This window comes from Somniosus microcephalus, chromosome 4 (genome assembly GCF_052327205.1).
Source record: "Somniosus microcephalus isolate GS21.2 chromosome 4, FLI_Smic_1.0, whole genome shotgun sequence".
Lineage (NCBI taxonomy): Eukaryota > Metazoa > Chordata > Chondrichthyes > Squaliformes > Somniosidae > Somniosus > Somniosus microcephalus.
The window spans coordinates 71,267,539-71,287,851 of NC_140990.1; the positions used below are offsets into that span (position 1 = coordinate 71,267,539).

General features: G+C 51.0%; 1 pseudogene across 1 annotated transcript in view; it reads right to left on the reverse strand.

Moving 5' to 3' along the window:
• Positions 1–5,002: 5,002 nt before the first annotated feature.
• LOC147119179 (uncharacterized) overlaps positions 5,003–20,313 on the reverse strand; it is a 50,842-nt pseudogene continuing 35,531 nt past the window's right edge. Inside the window, exon 3 of the transcript XR_015078000.1 lies at positions 5,003–6,052. The product of XR_015078000.1 is annotated as an uncharacterized LOC147119179 (transcript). The remainder of the gene's footprint in view (positions 6,053–20,313) is intronic.

Genomic DNA, 20,313 nt, shown 5'->3' on the forward strand with positions numbered 1-20,313 from the left:
CTAGTGGGGTACCGCAAGGATCGGTCCTAGGACCCCAGCTGTTCACAATATATATTAATGATCTGGACGAGGGAATTGGATGTAATTTCTCCAAATTTGCAGACGACACAAAGCTGGGGGGGAGGATATGCTGTGAGGAGGATGTCGTGAAACTCCAGCACGATTTGGACAGGTTGGGTGATTGGGCAGAAACATGGCAAATGCACTATAATGTGGATAAATGTGGGGTTATCCACTTTGGTGGCAAAAACAGGAAGGCAGATTATTATTTGAATGGTAATAGATTGGGAGAAGGGGAAGTGCAAAGAGACCTGGGTGTTCTTGTACACCAGTCGCTGAAGGTAAGCATGCAGGTGCAGCAGGCGGTTAAGAAGGCAAATGGTATGTTGGCCTTCGTAGCGAGAGGGTTCGAGTACAGGAACAAGGATGTCTTGCTGCAGTTGTACAGGGCCTTGATGAGACCACACCTTGAGTATTGTGTGCAGTTTTGGTCGCCTTACCTGAGGAAGGACGTACTTGCCATGGAAGGAGTGCAGCGAAGATTCACCAGGCTGATACCTGGGATGGCAGGAATGACGTATGAGGAGAGATTGTGTCGACTGGGCTTATACTCACTGGAGTTTAGAAGATTGAGAGGGGATCTCATCGAAACCTATAAAATTCTGTCAGGCCTGGACAGACTAGATGCAGGAAGGATGTTTCTGATGGCCGGGGAGTCCAGAACCAGGGGTCATAGTCTAAGGATAAGGGGTAAGCCATATAGGACTGAAATGAGGAGGAATTTCTTCACCCAGAGAGTGGTGAACCTGTGGAATTCTCTGCCACAGAGGGCGGTGGAGGCCAGTTCATTAAGTATATTCAAGAAAGAGTTGGATATATTTCTTAAGACTAAAGGGATCAAGGGATATGGAGAGAAGGCAGGGACCGGGTACTGAATTTGGATGATCAGCCATGATCTCATTGAATGGCGGAGCAGGCTCGAAGGGCCGAATGGCCTACTCCTGCTCCTATCTTCTATGTATCTATGTATATGTCCCATCAAACACTCCCAGGGCAGTTACAGCACAGGTTAGATACAGAGAAAAGCTCCCTCTGCACTGTCCCATCAAACACTCCCAGGGCAGGTACAGCACGGGTTAAATACAGAGTAAGCTCCCTCTGCACTGTCCCATCAAACACTCCCAGGGCAGGTACATCACGGGGTAGATACAGAGTAAAGTTCCCTCTACACTGTCCCTTCAAACACTCCCAGGGCAGGTACAGCACGGGTTAGATACAGAGTAAAGCTCCCTCTACACTGTCCCATCAAACACTCCCAGGGCAGGTACAGCACGGCTTAGATACAGAGTAAAGCTCCCTCTACACTGTCCCATCAAATACTCCCAGGGCAGGTACAGCACGGGTTAGATACAGAGTAAAGCTCCCTCTACACTGTCCCATCAAACACTCCCAGGGCAGATACAGCATGGGGTAGATACACAGTAAAGCTCAATCTGCACTGTCTCATCAAACACTCCCAGGGCAGGTACAGCACTGGTTAGACAAAGAGTAAAGCTCCCTCTACACTGTCCCATCAAACACTCCCAGGGCAGGTACAGCGCGGGTTAGATACAGAGTAAATCTGCCGATACACTGTCCCATCAAACACTCCCAGGGCAGGTACAGCACGGGTTAGATACAGAGTAAAGCTCCCTCTACACTGTCCCATCAAACACTCCCAGGGCAGGTACAGCACGGCTTAGATACAGAGTAAAGCTCCCTCTACACTGTCCTATCAAATACTCCCAGGGCAGGTACAGCACAGGTTAGATACAGAGTAAAGCTCCCTCTACACTGTCCCATCAAACACTCCCAGGGCATATACAGCATGGGGTAGATACACAGTAAAGCTCAATCTGCACTGTCTCATCAAACACTCCCAGGGCAGGTACAGCACTGGTTAGAGAAAGAGTAAAGCTCCCTCTAGACTGTCCCATCAAACACTCCCAGGGCAGGTACAGCGCGGGTTAGATACAGAGTAAATCTGCCTATACACTGTCCCATCAAACACTCCCAGGGCAGGTACAGTACGGGTTAAATACACAGTAAAGCTCTCTCTGCACTGTCCCATCAAACATTCCCAGGTCATGTACAGCATGGGTTAGATACAGAGTAAAGCTCCCTCTTCACTGTCCCATCAAACACTCCCAGGGCAGGTACAGCACAGGTTAGATTCAGAGTAAAGCTGCCTCTACACTGTTCCATCAAACACTCCCAGGGCAGGTACAGCATAGGTTAAATACAGAGTAAAGCTCCCTCTGCACTGTCCCATGAAACACTCCCAGGGCAGGTACAGCACGGGTTAGATACAGAGTAAAGCTCCCTCTACACTGCCCCATCAAACACTCCCAGGGCAGTTACAGCACGGGTTAGATACAGAGAAAAGCTCCCTCTGCACTGTCCCATCAAACACTCCCAGGGCAGGTACAATGCGGGTTAAATACAGAGTAAAGCTCCCTCTGCACTGTCCCATCAAACATTCCCAGGGCAGTTACAGCACGGGTTAGATATAGAGAAAATCTCCCTCGACACTGTCCCATCAAAGACAACCAGGGCAGGTACAGCACGGGTTAGATACACAGTAAAGCTCAATCTGCACTGTCTCATCAAACACTCCCAGGGCAGATACAGCAGTGGGTAGACAAAGAGTAAAGCTCCCTCTACACTGTCCCATCAAACACCCCCCGGGCAGGTTCAGCACGGGTTAGATACAGAGTAAAGCTGCCGATACACTGTCCCATCAAACACACCCAGGGCAGGTACAGCACGGGTTAGATATAGAGTGAAGCATCCTCTACACTGTCCCATCAAACACTCCCAGGGCATGTACAGCATGGGTTAGATACAGAGAAAAGCTCCCTCTTCACTGTCCCATCAAACACTCCCAGGGCAGGTACAGCACAGGTTAGATTCAGAGTAAAGCTGCCTCTACACGGTTCCATCAAACACTCCCAGGGCAGGTTTAGCATGGTTTAAATACAGAGTAAAGCTCCCTCTGCACTGTCCCATCAAGCACTCCCAGGGCAGGTACAGCGCGGCTTGGATACAGAGAAAAGCTCCCTCAACACTGTCCCATCAAACAATCCCAGGGCAGGTACAGCACGGGTTAGATACAGAGCAAAGCTCCCTCTACACTGTCCCATCAAACACTCCCAGGGCAGGTACAGCACTGGTTAGACAAAGAGTAAACCTCTCTCTACACTGTGCCATCAAACAATCCCAGGACAGGTACAGCACGGGTTAGATACAGAGTAAAGCTCCCTCTACACTGTCCCATCAAACACTCCCAGGGCAGGTACAGCACGGGTTAGATACAGAGTAAACCCATCAGCCGTTCCCCAACACAGATACCGAGGGACAGGGAGTGTCCGGGACAATGACATTTCTCACTCAATAAGGTATAAATTGATCCTGTACCTCTCCCCATTAATCCTGGGCTCCACAGGGGGCGAATCCTGCTCCTGTTTCCCTTCCTATAACAGCACTGAGCTAAACCCAGCCCATAATGAGCAGGGCTCAGGGAGGTTGGTTGCTAGGCACTGCAGTGATGTCGTAAAGCAGGGTCATCAGCCCAGCTGGTCGTCTCCTTGTCCCTTTAAAGGTGGAGAGCCGGGACACCCTGTCTCCAAACACATCCCACCTGTTCATACTGAGAATCCCCAGGGAAGGCCCAAGGCCCAGAGTGTGGAACACAACCAAGGGGGAAAGAGGAGGAGAGAAGGGGAGGTAAATCAAGGAGTCGGGACTGAGGGACACCAAGCTTCAGTTTTAGAGCCTGTAGACTTCAGAAGGGGAAGAGTGAGTTCAGTCGTTTTAGGATCCAGGGAGAGAACAAGGAGCAGATGGGGAGACTGGTGTGGATTCCAGCACAGTGAGGATGTAGGAGGAGGGAGATTGTGTCGGGCCGTGTATTAGGGGTGTAGGAGGGACAAGAGAGGAAAGGTCAGAGGAGCAATTACTGCAGCAGTGCCCATAAATAGTGAGAGAGAGAGAAGGTGGGGGTTCGAGTGGACCAGGGACAGTCTGTTAAACTCTCTGTTTGCTGTGACCAGTTTTCCTTCGGTTAAAAATGACCTCCTGTAGCCCAGTGACACAAACAGCCCATTAAACTCCACCAATGGCCTTTGGTCTGGTGAGGTCTCCCTTTGTGAAACATTGGCTGTTGTTAAAGCTTTTCATTCTGACATGCTCACACTGAGAAATGAGCTGTAGAACTGCCGACACCGTCAGCTTTAAGGAGATGTTTCCCTTTGGAGATCGGATTGTCCATTGAGTTTGATTAAACTGATGTTAAAGTGACAAGGCTGCTTTGCCCCATGACAATAACAGATTATCAGAATATTTCCCATAGGTTAAAATCCAATATTACAGGGACTCACTGCCCTGGATGGTTGAAGTGGACCCTGTGATATAATAGAATTTTCTGTCCTGTCAGACTTGGACATCTTGTAGATCCATCTTTTAACAAGTTGTGGGAACTCAGTTCTCAGATGGATTCCACTCAGTTTGTAACAAGTCCTCAATCAGCTCGTCTTATTGTCGAGATATCAAGGACTCGACTAGCTGCGTGTGGGAAACAAAGCTCATTTATTTGACATTGATACAGATTAAACTCCAACCCAGTTATAGGGGTTACTAACATCAGCTGAAACAAACCCCAACTGTCAGAATGAACATGGTTCAGTCCTGGATGTGATTAACAGCAGCAATAACAGCAGAATCCAACCCCCACAGTCACTTGTGAACTCGCTGGTGTTTCAGCAGGGTGGATGACTGAGTGAATCCCTTCCCACACACGGAGCAGGTGAACGGCCTCTCCCCAGTGTGAATTCGCTGGCGTGTCAGCAGATCCTTTGTGCTTTTAAAGCTCTTCTCACACTCAGAACTTTTAAAAGCTCTCTTATTAGTGTGAACAAGTTGGTGTTTCCGGAAGTTGGATGACTGAGTGAATCTCATCCCAGACTCAGAGCAGGTGAACGGCCTCGCCCCAGTGTGAACTCGCTGGTGTGTCCGCAGGTAGGATAAATTAGTGAATCCCTTTGCACACTCGGGGCAGGTGAACGGCCTCTCCCCTGTGTGAATTTGCTGGTGTGTCCGCAGGTAGGATAAATGAGTGAATCCCTTTGCACACTCGGGGCAGGTGAATGGCCACTCCCCAGTGTGAACTCGCTGGGTGTCAGCAGATCCTTTGTGCTTTTCAAGCTCTTCTCACACTCACAACATTTAAAAGGTCTTTTATTAGTGTGAACAAGTTGGTGTGTCCGGAAGTTGGATGACTGAGTGAACCTCATCCCACACACACAGCAGGTGAACGGCCTCTCCCCAGTGTGAACTCGCTTGTGTGTCAGCAGGTTGGATGAAAGAGTGAATTCTTTCGCACACACGGAGCACGAGAATAACCTTTCCCTGGTGTGAGCTCGCTTGTGTGTCAGCAGGTTGGATGAACGAGTGAACCCCTACCACATACGGAGCAAGTGAACAACCTCTCCCCAGTGTGAACTCGCTGGTGTTTCAGCAGGTTGGAAGAACGAGCGAACCCCTTCCCACATTGGAAGCAAGTGAACGACCACTCCCCAGTGTGAACTCGCTGATGTTTGAGCAGGTGGTTGGATTGAGAAAATCCCTTCCCACACACAGAGCAGGTGAACGGCCTCTCCCCAGTGTGAACTCGCTGGTGTTTCAATAAGTTTGATGATTCTTTGAAAGTCTTCAGACAGTGAGAGCGACTGAACGGTCTCTGCCCAGTGTGACTGCGTCGATGAGTTTCCAGTTGGGATGGGTAATTGAATCCCTTCCCACAGTCCTCACATTTCCACGGTTTCTCCGTGGTGCGGGTGTCCTTGTGTCTCTCCAGGTTGGACAATCAGTTGAAGCCTCATCCACACATAGAACACGTGTACGGTTTCTCTCCGCTGTGAACAGTGTGATGTTTTTTCAGGCTGTGTAACTGGTTAAAGCTCTTTCCACAGTCAGTGCACTGGAACACTCTCACTCGGGTGTGTGTGTCTCGGTGCTTTTCCAGTCACACTGATGTTTGAAATCTTTTCCCACAGAGAGAACAGACAAATATTTCTCATTCCACATTCAGAGGCAGATGATATTCGGGTCCTGATGAATTAAGTGACTGTCAGATCTTGACCTGATGTTTGGTTTGAGTTTGCGGTCTCACAGCCTGTAAAAATAGTTTACAAAAGTCATCACTGCAAAGCGAGGATAGGAAATCAGAACAGACAATTCTAGGTGCTGACTCTGGTTGGGTTCAGTTCTGCACTCACTGGCTCCCCTCCCTCTCCTCCCCTGAAGGTGCTGACTCTGGCTGGGTTCAGTTTTACACTAACTGGTTCTCCTCCCCGGAAGGTGCTGACTCGGGCTAGGTTCAGTTCTACACTCACTGGTTCCCCTCCCTCTCCTCCCCTGAAGGTGCTGACTCGGGCTAGGTTCAGTTCTACACTCACTGGTTCCCCTCCCTCTCCTCCCCTGAAGGTGCTGACTCTGGCTAGGTTCAGTTCTACACTCACTGGTTCCCCTCCCTCTCCTCCCCTGAAGGTGCTGACTCTGGCTGGGTTCAGTTCGACACCCACTGATTCCCCACCCTCTCCTACCCTGAAGGTGCTGACTCTCGCTGGGTTCAGTTCTAAACTCACTGGTTCCCCTCTCTTTCCTCCGCTGAAGGTGTTGACTCTGGCTGGGCTTAGTTCTACATTCACTGGTTCCCCTCCCTCTCCTCCGCTGAAGGTGTTGACTCTGGCTGGGTTCAGTTCTACATTCACTGGTTCCCCTCCCTCTCCTCCCCTGAAGGTGCTGACTCTGGCTGGGTTCAGTTCTACACTCACTGGTTCCCCTCCCTCTCCTCCCCTGAAGGTGCTGACTCTGGCTGGGTTCAGTTCTCCTCTCACTGGTTCCCCTCCCTCTCCTCCCCTGAAGGTGCTGACTCTGGCTGGGTTCAGTTCTACACTCACTGGTTCCCCTCTCCCTCCTCCCCTGAAGGTGCTGACTCTGGCTGGGTTCAGTTCTACACTCACTGGTTCCCCTCCCTCTCCTCCCCTGAAGGTGCTGACTCTGGCTGGGTTCAGTTCTACACTCACTGGTTCCCCTCCCTCTCCTCCCCTGAAGGTGCTGACTCTGGCTGGGTTCAGTTCTACACTCACTGGTTCCCCTCCCTCTCCTCCCCTGAAGGTGCTGACTCTGGCTGGGTTCAGTTCTACACTCACTGGTTCCCCTCCCTCTCCTCCCCTGAAGGTGCTGACTCTGGCTGGGTTCAGTTCTACACTCACTGGTTCCCCTCCCTCTCCTCCCCTGAAGGTGCTGACTCTGGCTGGGTTCAGTTCTACACTCACTGGTTCCCCTCCCTCTCCTCCCCTGAAGGTGCTGACTCTGGCTGCATTCAGGTCTACATTCACTGGTTCATAAGAACATAAGAAATAGAAACATAGAAGATAGGAGCAGGAGTAGGCCATTCGGCCCCTCAAGCCTGCTCCGCCATTCGATGAGATCATGGCTGATCATCCAAACTCAGTACCCCGTACCTGCCTTCTCCCCATATCCCTTGATCCCTTTAGCTCTAAGAAATATATTTAACTCCTTCTTGAATATATTTAAAGACTTGACCTCAACCGCCTTCTGTGGTAGAGAATTCCACAGGTTCACCACTCTCTGGGTGAAGAAATTCTTCCTCATCTCTGTCCTAAATGGCTTACCCCTTATCCTTAGACTATGACCCCTGGTTCTCGACTCTCCGACCATCGGGAACATTCTACCTGCATCTAGTTTGTCCAGACCTGTCAGAATTTTATAAGTTTCGATGAGATCCCCTCTCATTCTTCTAAACTCCAGCGAGTATAAGCCCAACCGACCCAATCTCTCCCCATACGTCATTCCTGCCATCCCAGGGATCAGCATTGTGAATCTTCGCTGAACTCCTTCCATGGCAAGAACATCCTTCCTCAGATAAGGCGACCAAAACTGCACACAGTACTCAAGGTGTGGTCTCACCAAGGCCCTGTACAACTGCAGCAGGACATCCTTGCTCCTGTACTCAAACCCTTTCGCTATGAAGGCCAACATACCATTTGCCTTCTTCACCGCCTGCTGCACCTGCATGCTTACCTTCAGCGACTGGTGCACAAGGACACCCAGGTCTCGTTGCACTTCCCCTTCTCCCAATCTATTGCCATTCAGATAATAGTCTGCCTTTCTGTTTTTGACACCAAAATGGATAACCTCGCATTTATCCACTGAGAGAGAGCTCAGGGAGCGGGTTCATGAACCCCGGGGGGACGCGGGCTGCTCACACCCCGAGTGCGGCCCCAGGCCCCATTATTAAAATACTCAACATTATCCGCCTCCCCACAATTACCCGCCAGTTTAAGACACAAACTCCGGGACAACCAGGAAGTGCTGGGAAATCCCCAGCTAGTCAGGGAGCGTCTGTAAATGGATGAGAAATGGTGACTGGTCAGGGAGTGTCTGTAAATGGAGGAGGAATGCTGACTGGTCAGGGAGCATCTGTAAATGAAGGAGAAATGATGACTAGTCAGGGAGCATCTGCAAATGGAGGAGAAATGGTGACTGGTCAGGGAGCGTCAGACTTTGTGTCGTAATGCGAGGAGCATTCGTAATAAGGTGGATGAATTGGTGCGCAAATAAATGTAAACGGCTATGATATAATTGGGATTACGGAGACATGGCTCCAGGGTGACCAAGACTGGGAATTCAACATCCAGGGGTATTCAATATTCAGGAAGGACAGGAAAAAAGGAAAAGGAGGTGGGGTAGCATTGCTGGTTAAAGGGGAGATTAACACAAAAGTAAGGAAGGATATTAGCTCTGATGATGTGGAATCTGTATGGGCCGAGATAATGAGAAATACCAAGGGCAGAAAACATTAGTGGGAGTTGTATACAGACCCCCAAACAGTAATGCTGAGGTTGGGGATGGCATTAAATGGGAAATTAGAGATGCGTGCAATAAGGGCACAGCAGTCATTATGGGTGACTTTAATCTACATATAGATTGGGCTAACCAAATTAGAACATAAGAACATAAGAAATAGGAGCAGGAGTAGGCCAATCGGCCCCTCGAGCCTGCTCCGCCATTCAATCAGATCATGGCTGATCTGATCCTAACCGCCAATCCACTATCACAGAACCATCTCCTGAATCTAACAGAATTAGACACACGAAATAGGAGCAGGATCAGGCTACACGGCCCCTGGGCCCGCTCCGCTACCCACAGGGCCATGACCGATCCGAACCTAGACTCATGTCCAAATTCCTGCCCGCTCCCCGTAACCCTTAATTCCCTTTACTTCTAGGAAACTGTCTATTTCTGTTTTAAATTTATGTAATGATGTAGCTTCTACAGCTTTTTGGGGCAGCATATTCCATGGACCTACCACCCTCTGAGTGAAGTAGTTCCTCCTCATCTCAGTTTTGAAAGAGCAGCCCCTTATTCTAAGACTATGCCCCCTAGTTCTAGTTTCACCCATCATCAGGATCATCTTCCCCGCGTCCACCCGATCCAACCCCTTCACAATCTTACATGTTTCAATAAGATCGCCTCTCATTCTTCTGAACTCCAATGAGTAGAGTCCCAATCTACTCAACCTCTCCTCATATGTCCATCCCCTCATCCCTGGGATTAACCGAGTGAACCTTCTTTGTACTGACTCGAGAGCAAGTATGTCCTTTCTTAAGTATGGACACCAAAACTGTATGCAGTATTCCAGGTGCGGTCTCACCAATACCTTGTACAACTGAAGCAATACCTCCCTATTTTTATATTCTATCCCCCTAGCAATGAAAGCCAACATTCCATTGGCCTTCTTAACCACTTGCTGCACCTGCATACTAACCTTCTGAGTTTCATGCACCAGGACCCCCAGATCCCTTTGTACTTCAGTACTTTCCAGTTTCTTGCCATTAAGATAATAACTTGCTCTACGATTTTTCCTGCCAAAGTGCATAACCTCACACTTTCCAGTATTGTATTCCATCTGCCAAATCTCTGCCCACTTACTTAGCCTGTCGATGTCCCCTTGCAGGTTTTTTATGTCCTCCTCACTCACTACTTTCCCTCCCATCTTAGTATCATCTGCAAACTTTGATATGTTACACTCGGTCCCCTCCTCCAAATCGTTAATATAGATTGTAAAGAGTTGGGGACCCAGCACTGACCCCTGCGGAACACCACTAGTTACTGATTGCCAGTCTGAGAATGAACCATTTACCCCAACTCTCTGCCTTCTGTTAGATAGCCAATCCTCTATCCATGCCAGAATATTACCCCCAATCCCGTGATTTTTTATCTTGAGCAATAATCTTTTGTGTGGCACCTTGTCAAATGCCTTTTGGAAGTCTAAATACACTACATCCACTGGTTCCCCTTTATCCACCCTATACGTTACTTCCTCAAAGAACTCCAGCAAATTTGTCAAACATGACTTCCCCTTCATAAAACCATGCTGACTTTGTCCTATTAAATTATGATTATCCAAATGTCCTGTTACTGTCTCCTTAATAATGGACTCCAAAATTTTACCTACCACAGATGTTAGGCTAACCGGTCTATAGTTTCCAGCCTTCTGTCTACTGCCCTTTTTAAATAATGGTGTGGAGATGCCGGAGTTGGACTCGGGTGGACAAATGTAAGAAATCACACAACACCAGGTTATAGTCCAACAGCTTTATTTGAAATCACAAGCTTTCGGAGCGCTGCTCCTTCTTCAGGTGAAGTGGAGAAATGCATAAAGACACAGCTTATATAGTCAGAGAATCATGTCAGATGTTTACAGGTAACCTTTCCAACTGCCATTTATCGCACCTCGGCATAGAGATAATTACAGCAGTCAAAGGTGTGAATGGTGTCCAAACAGGTCAGTCAGGGAAACATTACATCAAAGAACAATGAGGTGGGGTCACAAGGGGTCAAATATTGCAGATGCTGGGGTCTGTATGAAAAACAAAAAAGGACAAAAAACATTTTTTTTGGCTGGAAATCACAGCAGGTCCGGCCGCATCTGTGTAGAGAGAACAAGCCAATGTCGACTCGAGTCTGGATGACCCTGCATCAGGTGGGGTTACATGTAGCGTGACATGAACCCAAGATCTCGGTTAAGGCCGTCCTCATGGGTGCGGAACTTGGCTATCAGTTTCTGCTCGACGATTTTGCGTTGTCGTGTGTCTCGAAGGCCACCTTGGAGAATGCTTACCCGAAGATCGGAGGCTGAATGTCCTTGACTGCTGAAGTGTTCCCCGACTGGGAGGGAACACTCCTGCCTGGTGATTGTTGCGCGGTGTCCGTTCATCCGTTGTCGCAGTGTCTGCATGGTCTCGCCGATATACCATGCTCCGGGGCATCCTTTCCTGCAACGTATGAGGTAGACAACGTTGGCCGAGTCACATGAGTATATACCATGTACCTGGTGGGTGGTGTCCTCACGTGTGATGATGGTATCTGTGTTGATGATCTGGCATGTCTTGCAGAGGTTGCTGTGGCAGGGTTGTGTGGTGTCATGGTCGCTGTTCTCCTGGAAGCTGGGTAATTTGCTGCGAACGATGGTCTGTTTGAGGTTAGGCGGCTGTTTGAAAGCGAGTAGTGGAGGCGTGGGGATGGCCTTAGCGAGGTGTTCGTCGTCATCGATGACATGTTGAAGGCTGCGAAGAACATGGCGTAGTTTCTCCGCTCCGGGGAAGTACTGGACGACGAAGGGTACTCTGTTGGTTGTGTCCCGTGTTTGTCTTCTGAGGAGGTCTATGCGATTTTTCGCTGTGGCCCGTCGGAACTGTCGATCGACGAGTCGAGCGTCATATCCCGTTCTTACAAGGGCGTCTTTCAGTGTCTGTAGGTGTCCATCGCGTTCCTCCTCGTCTGAGCAGATCCTGTGTATTCGCAGGGCTTGTCCATAGGGGATGGCTTCTTTAACGTGGTTAGGGTGGAAGCTGGAGAAGTGAAGCATCGTGAGGTTGTCCGTGGGCTTGCGGTAGAGTGAAGTGCTGAGGTGTCCGTCTTTGATGGAGATTCGTGTGTCCAGGAATGAGACTGATTCTGAGGAGTAGTCCATGGTGAGTTTGATGGTGGGATGGAACTTGTTGATGTTATCGTGTAGTCTTTTCAGTGATTCTTCGCCGTGGGTCCATAGGAAGAAAATGTCGTCGATGTATCTGGTGTATAGCGTTGGTTGGAGATCCTGTGCAGTGAAGAAGTCTTGCTCGAACTTGTGCATGAAGATGTTTGCGTATTGGGGTGCGAATTTGGTCCCCATGGCTGTTCCGTGTGTTTGGGTAAAGAACTGGTTGTCGAAGGTGAAGACATTGTGGTCAAGGATGAAGCGGATGAGTTGTAGGATGGCATCTGGAGATTGGCTGTTGTTGGTGTTGAGTACTGAGGCTGTCGCAGCGATGCCGTCATCGTGGGGGATACTGGTGTAGAGTGCCGAGACGTCCATCGTGGCGAGGAGTGTTCCTGGTTCAACTGGTCCGTGGGTGCTGAGCTTCTGTAAGAAGTCTGTAGTGTCACGACAGAAGCTGGGGGTTCCCTGTACGATGGGTTTCAGGATGCCCTCGACATATCCAGAGAGGTTCTCACACAGGGTTCCGTTGCCTGATGCGATAGGACGTCCAGGTGTGTTGGCTTTGTGTATCTTTGGGAGGCAGTAGAAGTCACCCACGCGGGGAGTGCGTGGGATGAGAGCATGTAGGATGCTTTGAAGGTCTGGATCGAAGGTTTTGATCCGCCAACTCAACAGACTGATCAAAACCTTCGATCCAGACCTTCAAAGCATCCTACATGCTCTCATCCCACGTACTCCCCGCGTGGGTGACTTCTACTGCCTCCCAAAGATACACAAAGCCAACACACCTGGACGTCCTATCGCATCAGGCAACGGAACCCTGTGTGAGAACCTCTCTGGATATGTCGAGGGCATCCTGAAACCCATCGTACAGGGAACCCCCAGCTTCTGTCGCGACACTACAGACTTCTTACAGAAGCTCAGCACCCACGGACCAGTTGAACCAGGAACACTCCTCGCCACGATGGACGTCTCGGCACTCTACACCAGTATCCCCCACGATGACGGCATCGCTGCGACAGCCTCAGTACTCAACACCAACAACAGCCTATCTCCAGATGCCATCCTACAACTCATCCGCTTCATCCTTGACCACAATGTCTTCACCTTCGACAACCAGTTCTTTACCCAAACACACGGAACAGCCATGGGGACCAAATTCGCACCCCAATACGCAAACATCTTCATGCACAAGTTCGAGCAAGACTTCTTCACTGCACAGGATCTCCAACCAACGCTATACACCAGATACATCGACGACATTTTCTTCCTATGGACCCACGGCGAAGAATCACTGAAAAGACTACACGATAACATCAACAAGTTCCATCCCACCATCAAACTCACCATGGACTACTCCTCAGAATCAGTCTCATTCCTGGACACACGAATCTCCATCAAAGACGGACACCTCAGCACTTCACTCTACCGCAAGCCCACGGACAACCTCACGATGCTTCACTTCTCCAGCTTCCACCCTAACCACGTTAAAGAAGCCATCCCCTATGGACAAGCCCTGCGAATACACAGGATCTGCTCAGACGAGGAGGAACGCGATGGACACCTACAGACACTGAAAGACGCCCTTGTAAGAACGGGATATGACGCTCGACTCGTCGATCGACAGTTCCGACGGGCCACAGCGAAAAATCGCATAGACCTCCTCAGAAGACAAACACGGGACACAACCAACAGAGTACCCTTCGTCGTCCAGTACTTCCCCGGAGCGGAGAAACTACGCCATGTTCTTCGCAGCCTTCAACATGTCATCGATGACGATGAACACCTCGCTAAGGCCATCCCCACGCCTCCACTACTCGCTTTCAAACAGCCGCCTAACCTCAAACAGACCATCGTTCGCAGCAAATTACCCAGCTTCCAGGAGAACAGCGACCACGACACCACACAACCCTGCCACAGCAACCTCTGCAAGACATGCCAGATCATCAACACAGATACCATCATCACACGTGAGGACACCACCCACCAGGTACATGGTACATACTCATGTGACTCGGCCAACGTTGTCTACCTCATACGTTGCAGGAAAGGATGCCCCGGAGCATGGTATATCGGCATGACCATGCAGACACTGCGACAACGGATGAACGGACACCGCGCAACAATCACCAGGCAGGAGTGTTCCCTCCCAGTCGGGGAACACTTCAGCAGTCAAGGACATTCAGCCTCCAATCTTCGGGTAAGCATTCTCCAAGGTGGCCTTCGAGACACACGACAACGCAAAATCGTCGAGCAGAAACTGATAGCCAAGATCCGCACCCATGAGGACGGCCTTAACCGAGATCTTGGGTTCATGTCACGCTACATGTAACCCCACCTGATGCAGGGTCATCCAGACTCGAGTCGACATTGGCTTGTTCTCTCTACACAGATGCGGCCGGACCTGCTGTGATTTCCAGCCAAAAAAAATGTTTTTTGTCCTTTTTTGTTTTTCATACAGACCCCAGCATCTGCAATATTTGACCCCTTGTGACCCCACCTCATTGTTCTTTGATGTAATGTTTCCCTGACTGACCTGTTTGGACACCATTCACACCTTTGACTGCTGTGATTATCTCTCTGCCGAGGTGCGATAAATGGCAGTTGGAAAGGTTACCTGTAAACATCTGACATGATTCTCTGACTATATAAGCTGTGTCTTTATGCATTTCTCCACTTCACCTGAAGAAGGAGCAGCGCTCCGAAAGCTTGTGATTTCAAATAAAGCTGTTGGACTGTAACCTGGTGTTGTGTGATTTCTTACTTTTTAAATAAGGGTGTTACATTAGCAGTTTTCCAGTCTGCCGGGACCTTTGCCGAGTCCAGGGAGTTTTGGAAAATTATTACCTGTTAAGTCTGTGTGTCCCAGTTATGCTTATTATAAATCACTGGACACAGACCACAAGAATAACTTTAACAGGTCTTTACTATTTGGAGGTCAGGGCTGAACTGCCCAGCAAATCCCTACACAGCACTTATATACCGGTGTGGTCACCACCGGTATTACAGTATACAGCAGTCAAGAGAAAGTAGTACATCTCTTAAGGTAGTTCTCTTAAGGTGGAACAGGTTACATACACCACAATCCTCCCTTTTTAGCTTAACAGTTATATCCCCATTTAACATAACATAATAACATATATATATATATATACAACTTCCTGCAAAACAGCTCTGTGGTAAACCACTGTTATACCTGTCTGTATGTGTATTCCACTAGGTACAGGTCTGGACATGCCTCGGTTGACTCCTCCCACTAATCCAGGTATATAAGTGACTACCTCCCAGTCCCTTAGTATTCTGGACGGGTCGACCACTCGAGACTAGACCTTCATTCTTTAGTTAATAAAAGCCTGGTTGTTACTCGCTCAACCTCAGTCTTTTGAGTAATTGATGGCGCATCAATTTTATTAACTAAATTTTTATAATGGAGAAGATCCTCACACCAGCATGCCTGGACCTGGACAGTCGGGAAGCGGACGCTTCCACCAAGTTTGCTCACTGGCTCATGTGCTTCGAGACATTCCTGACTGCCTCCACTGCGGTCGTAACGGATGCGAACAAACTGTCTGTCCTGATCTCCAAGGTGAACCACCGAGTGTACTCAGTCATCCGGGACGCGACCTCGTATACAGCCGCCCTCCAGCTCCTCAAGACCCAGTACACGCGCCCTGTGAACGAAGTTTACGCCAGGCACCTCCTGGGGAGTCGCAAGCAACAACCTGGGGAATCGACTGAGGAATACCTCCAAGCACTGTCCGTGCTTGGCCGGGCCTGTGGGTGTAAGGCGGTAACGTCCACTAAGTACACGGAGGAACTGATCCGGGATGCCTTCGTAGCGGGCCACAGGTCCAACTACACCCGACAGCGACTGCTGGAGCAGAGTGACCTCACCCTCGACAAAGCCTCCGAAATCGCACTAACGCTGGACGCTGCCTACCGGGGCATGGATGCCTACTCCTCTGCACCGTGGACGCCGCGGGGAACGACAACCTGGGACACGGTAGGACAGCCCCATAGCACCGTGCCACCCCAGCCACAGCCCAACAACGGCCCAACCACCGCAGCAGTGTCCCAAAGCCAGACAGCAGTATCCCAAGGCCAGAAATGCTACTTCTGTGGCCAGACCAAACACCCCAGAGTGCGCTGCCCGGCGAAGAATGCGACCTGCTCGGGCTGCGGGAAAAAGGGACACTACGCTAGCGTCTGCAAGGCCGAAGCCACCCCGAACGCCAGCAGCACCGCGTGTGGGCCGTGCGAGCCGCCATCTTGGGCCCCCAACAGCGCCGCGTGTGGGCCGTGCGGGCCGCCATCTTGGGCCTCCCCAGCCATGTGCGAACCACCGCAGCAGCAGCCATCTTGGACGACTCCAGCCACATGGGAATCATGGACGCCGCCATCTTGGACACCAGCCGGGACGCAGCAGGCCACCAACCCCCCCCCCCACCATCTGATACCCGCAGCGACACACCGACCCCTACGCTGGCCTCTGTTACGCTGGACCAAACGAGACCGCACCAACTAGCTCGGTCCAAAATGGACGTTAAGGTAAACGGCCATGCAATAAACTGCCTTTTTGACTCCGGGAGCACAGAGAGCTTCATCCACCCCGACACGGTGCGGCGTTGCTCTCTCCCAGTCCTGCCTGCGCACCAGCGGATTTCTATGGCCGCCGAGTCCCAGTCAGCGGACATTGGCGGCTACTGCGTGGTGACACTAGTAGTAGACGGGACTGTGTTCAATAATTTTAAACTCCTGGTCTTGCCCCAACTTTGCGCTGCCGTTCTACTGGGGTTGGATTTCCAGTGCCACCTCAAAAGCGTTACGATGGCGTACGGTGGCCCCCTCCCCCCACTCACAGTCCGCAGCCAGCAGCCTCCAAATTGCCAGCCGCGCACCAGATGCAACCTCTCCACACTCAGAGTCCCGCCCCCCCCACTGTTTGCTAACCTCACCCCCGACTGTAAGCCCATCGCCACAAAGAGAAGGCGATACAATGCCGGGGACAGGGTTTTCATCAAAACCGAAGTGGAGCGGCTCCTGAAGGAGGGGATTATTGAGGGCAGCTCCAGCCCCTGGTGAGCCCAGGTTGTGGTCGTTAAGACCGGCGAGAAACAACGCCTGGTCATCGACTACAGCCAAACAATAAACCGCTACACCCTGCTGGACGCCTACCCACTCCCCCGCATAGCTGACATGGTCAACCAGATCGCGCAGCACCACGTCTTTTCGACCATTGACCTGAAATCAGCATACCACCAGCTCCCCATCTGCCCCGAAGACCGCCAGTATACTGCTTTTGAGGCAAACGGCTGCCTCTATCACTTCCTTAGGGTTCCCTTTGGCGTTACCAACGGGGTCTCCGTCTTCCAAAGGGAGATGGACCGGATGGTTGATCAAAACGCGCTGCAGGCCACTTTCCCTTACCTAGACAATGTGACCATCTGCGGCCATGACTTGCAGGACCATGACGCAAACCTCGAGAAATTCCTCCGCACCGCCCAACTCCTGAACCTGACATATAACAAGGAGAAGTGCATATTCCGCACAGACCGCCTCGCCATCCTTGGCTGTGTTGTGGAACACGGGGTCATCGGTCCCGACCCGGACCGGATGCGTCCCCTTATGGAACTCCCACTGCCCCACTGCCTAAAAGCTCTGAAGAGGTGCCTAGGGTTTTTTTCCTACTACGCCCAGTGGGTCCCCTACTATGCAGACAAAGCCCGTCCACTGATCAAATCCACCTCTTTTCCCCTGATGGCAGAGGCCCGCTCGGCCTTCCACCGTATCAAGGAGGACATTGCCAAAGCCACCATGCACGCAGTGGACGAATCCATCCCCTTCCAGGTGGAAAGCGATGCGTTCCGACTTTGCTCTGGCCGCCACCCCTAATTAGGCGGGGAGACCCGTGGCCTTCTTCTCACGAACCCTCCAGGGCCCGGAGACCAGACACTCTGCGGTCGAGAAGGAGGCCCATGCCATTGTGGAGGCTGTGCGTCATTGGAGGCACTACCTGGCCAGAAAATGATTTACCCTGCTCACTGACCAGCGTTCAGTTGCTTTTATGTTCAACAACAAGCAGAGGGGCAAAATCAAAAATGACAAGATCTTGAGGTGGAGAATCGAACTTTCCACCTACAATTACGAGATCTTGTACCGGCCTGGGAAGCTCAATGAACCCCCAGATGCCCTATCGCATGGCACCTGTGCCAGCGCGCAGATCGATAGGCTGAGGGCCCTCCACAATGACCTCTGCCACCCGGGGGTCACCAGGTTCTTCCACTTCATTAAGGCCCGCAACCTGCCTTACTCCATTGAGGAGGTCAGGACCATGACCAAGAACTGCCAAGTCTGCGCTGAGTGCAAACCGCACTTTTATAGACCAGACAGAGCCCACCTGATAAAAGCCACTCGCCCTTTCGAACGCCTGAGCGTCGATTTTAAAGGGCCTCTCCCCTCCTCCGACCGCAATGTGTACTTCCTCAACATCATTGACGAGTACTCCCGTTTCCCGTTCGCTATCCCCTGCCCGGACATGACCAGTGCCACGGTCATTAAATGTCTGAACAGCCTCTTCACCCTGTTCGGTTTCCCCAGCTATATCCATAGCGACCGGGGCTCATCGTTTATGAGCGACGAACTCCACCAGTACCTGCTCGCTAGGGGTATAGCCACAAGCAGGACCACCAGTTACAACCCCCGGGGGAACGGACAGGTGGAAAGAGAGAATGCAACAGTTTGGAAGGCCGCCCTACTAGCCTTAAAGTCTAGGGGCCTTCCGACCTCCCGCTGGCAGGAGGTGCTCCCCGATGCGCGCCACTCGATTCGGTCACTGCTCTGCACTGCCACCAATGCCACCCCTCACGAGAAAATGTTTGTCTTCCCAAGGAAGTCTACATCGGGGACAGCATTACCGCCATGGCTGACGTCCCCAGGACCGGTACTACTGAGAAGACACGTGAGGACCAATAAAATGGACCCCCTGGTCGAGAGGGTCGACCTCCTCCACGCCAACCCCCAGTACGCTTACATTGCGTACCCGGACGGGCGGGAGGACACAGTCTCCATACGAGACCTCGCACCCTCGGGGACCGCTGTAACCCACTACCCATTACCACCCCCCCCCACGACACCCTCGGGGACCGCTGTAACCCACTACCCATTACCACCCCCCCCCCACTGTTGTGTATGTAATATGTGTGCTACTTTGAACCTATGGACAGGACTGCACTACTTGTTGGGCGTAGTGATACGCAGTACCACTCCTGGCCATGGGGGTATAAATAGTACTGTGGGTACTGATTCCCCTCAGTTCCCGCCTGTGGGCATGAAGTAAAGACCTATGTGCAGTCCCTACCTCCAACCAGTAAAGGCCTGTTTGAGTTATACGTTTAAGTCTTTGTGTTAATTGTTCAATACAATACACATACTTAACACTGGCGACGAGTCAGGCTCTTACCCTGCGGCAGTTATTCCAGGCGGCTTCGTCCAAAGACAGGACGTTGAAGAGAGGTTTCAATCCTCAACACCCCACTCAAAACTGAAGGGCAGCAGAAATCCTGACAGCTTCCAGCGACTGGAAATTCCAGGCATTAGGACCCTGAAGCCTCCATCAGCTTGTGAACCGGAGTAAAGACAGGACTGGGGAAGAGAGAGAGGTAGGGCGATAGCGATCGGCAGATAAGGGCCGGGCCGCTTTGAAGTGAGGGGTGCAGCCGGGCCAGCGATCGGGACCAAAGATAAGAGCCGCACTCGGACTGAAAGGCGCGGCGGCTGCAGAAGCTCAAGGTGCGAGAGTCGCGGTGCACAGCGCGGGCTATCGATCGCGGCGAAGATAAGGGCCGCACTCGGGGGCTGAAGGGAGACGGCGTCGGGGGACGGGTGAAGACCGCCAAGCGCGGGAAAACCGCCATTTTGTGGGCGGAGGACGACGGCAAGAGCGGGAAGCCGCCATCTTTGATAACAAGTAAAGAAAATAAAATCTGAGAAATTGCAAATCTACAATGCCTAAACACGGGAATATTAGCACCTTTGATAGTGACCTCGAAGATTGGGCCATATATGTTGAAAGAGTAAAAAATTATTGTAAGGCCAATAAAATTCGTGACCAAGATAAAGCTCTAACATTATTAAATTTAATGGGTGCGAAGACGTACGGGCAATTGAAACACCTGTTATCACCAGATGAACCGGCGGATAAGACG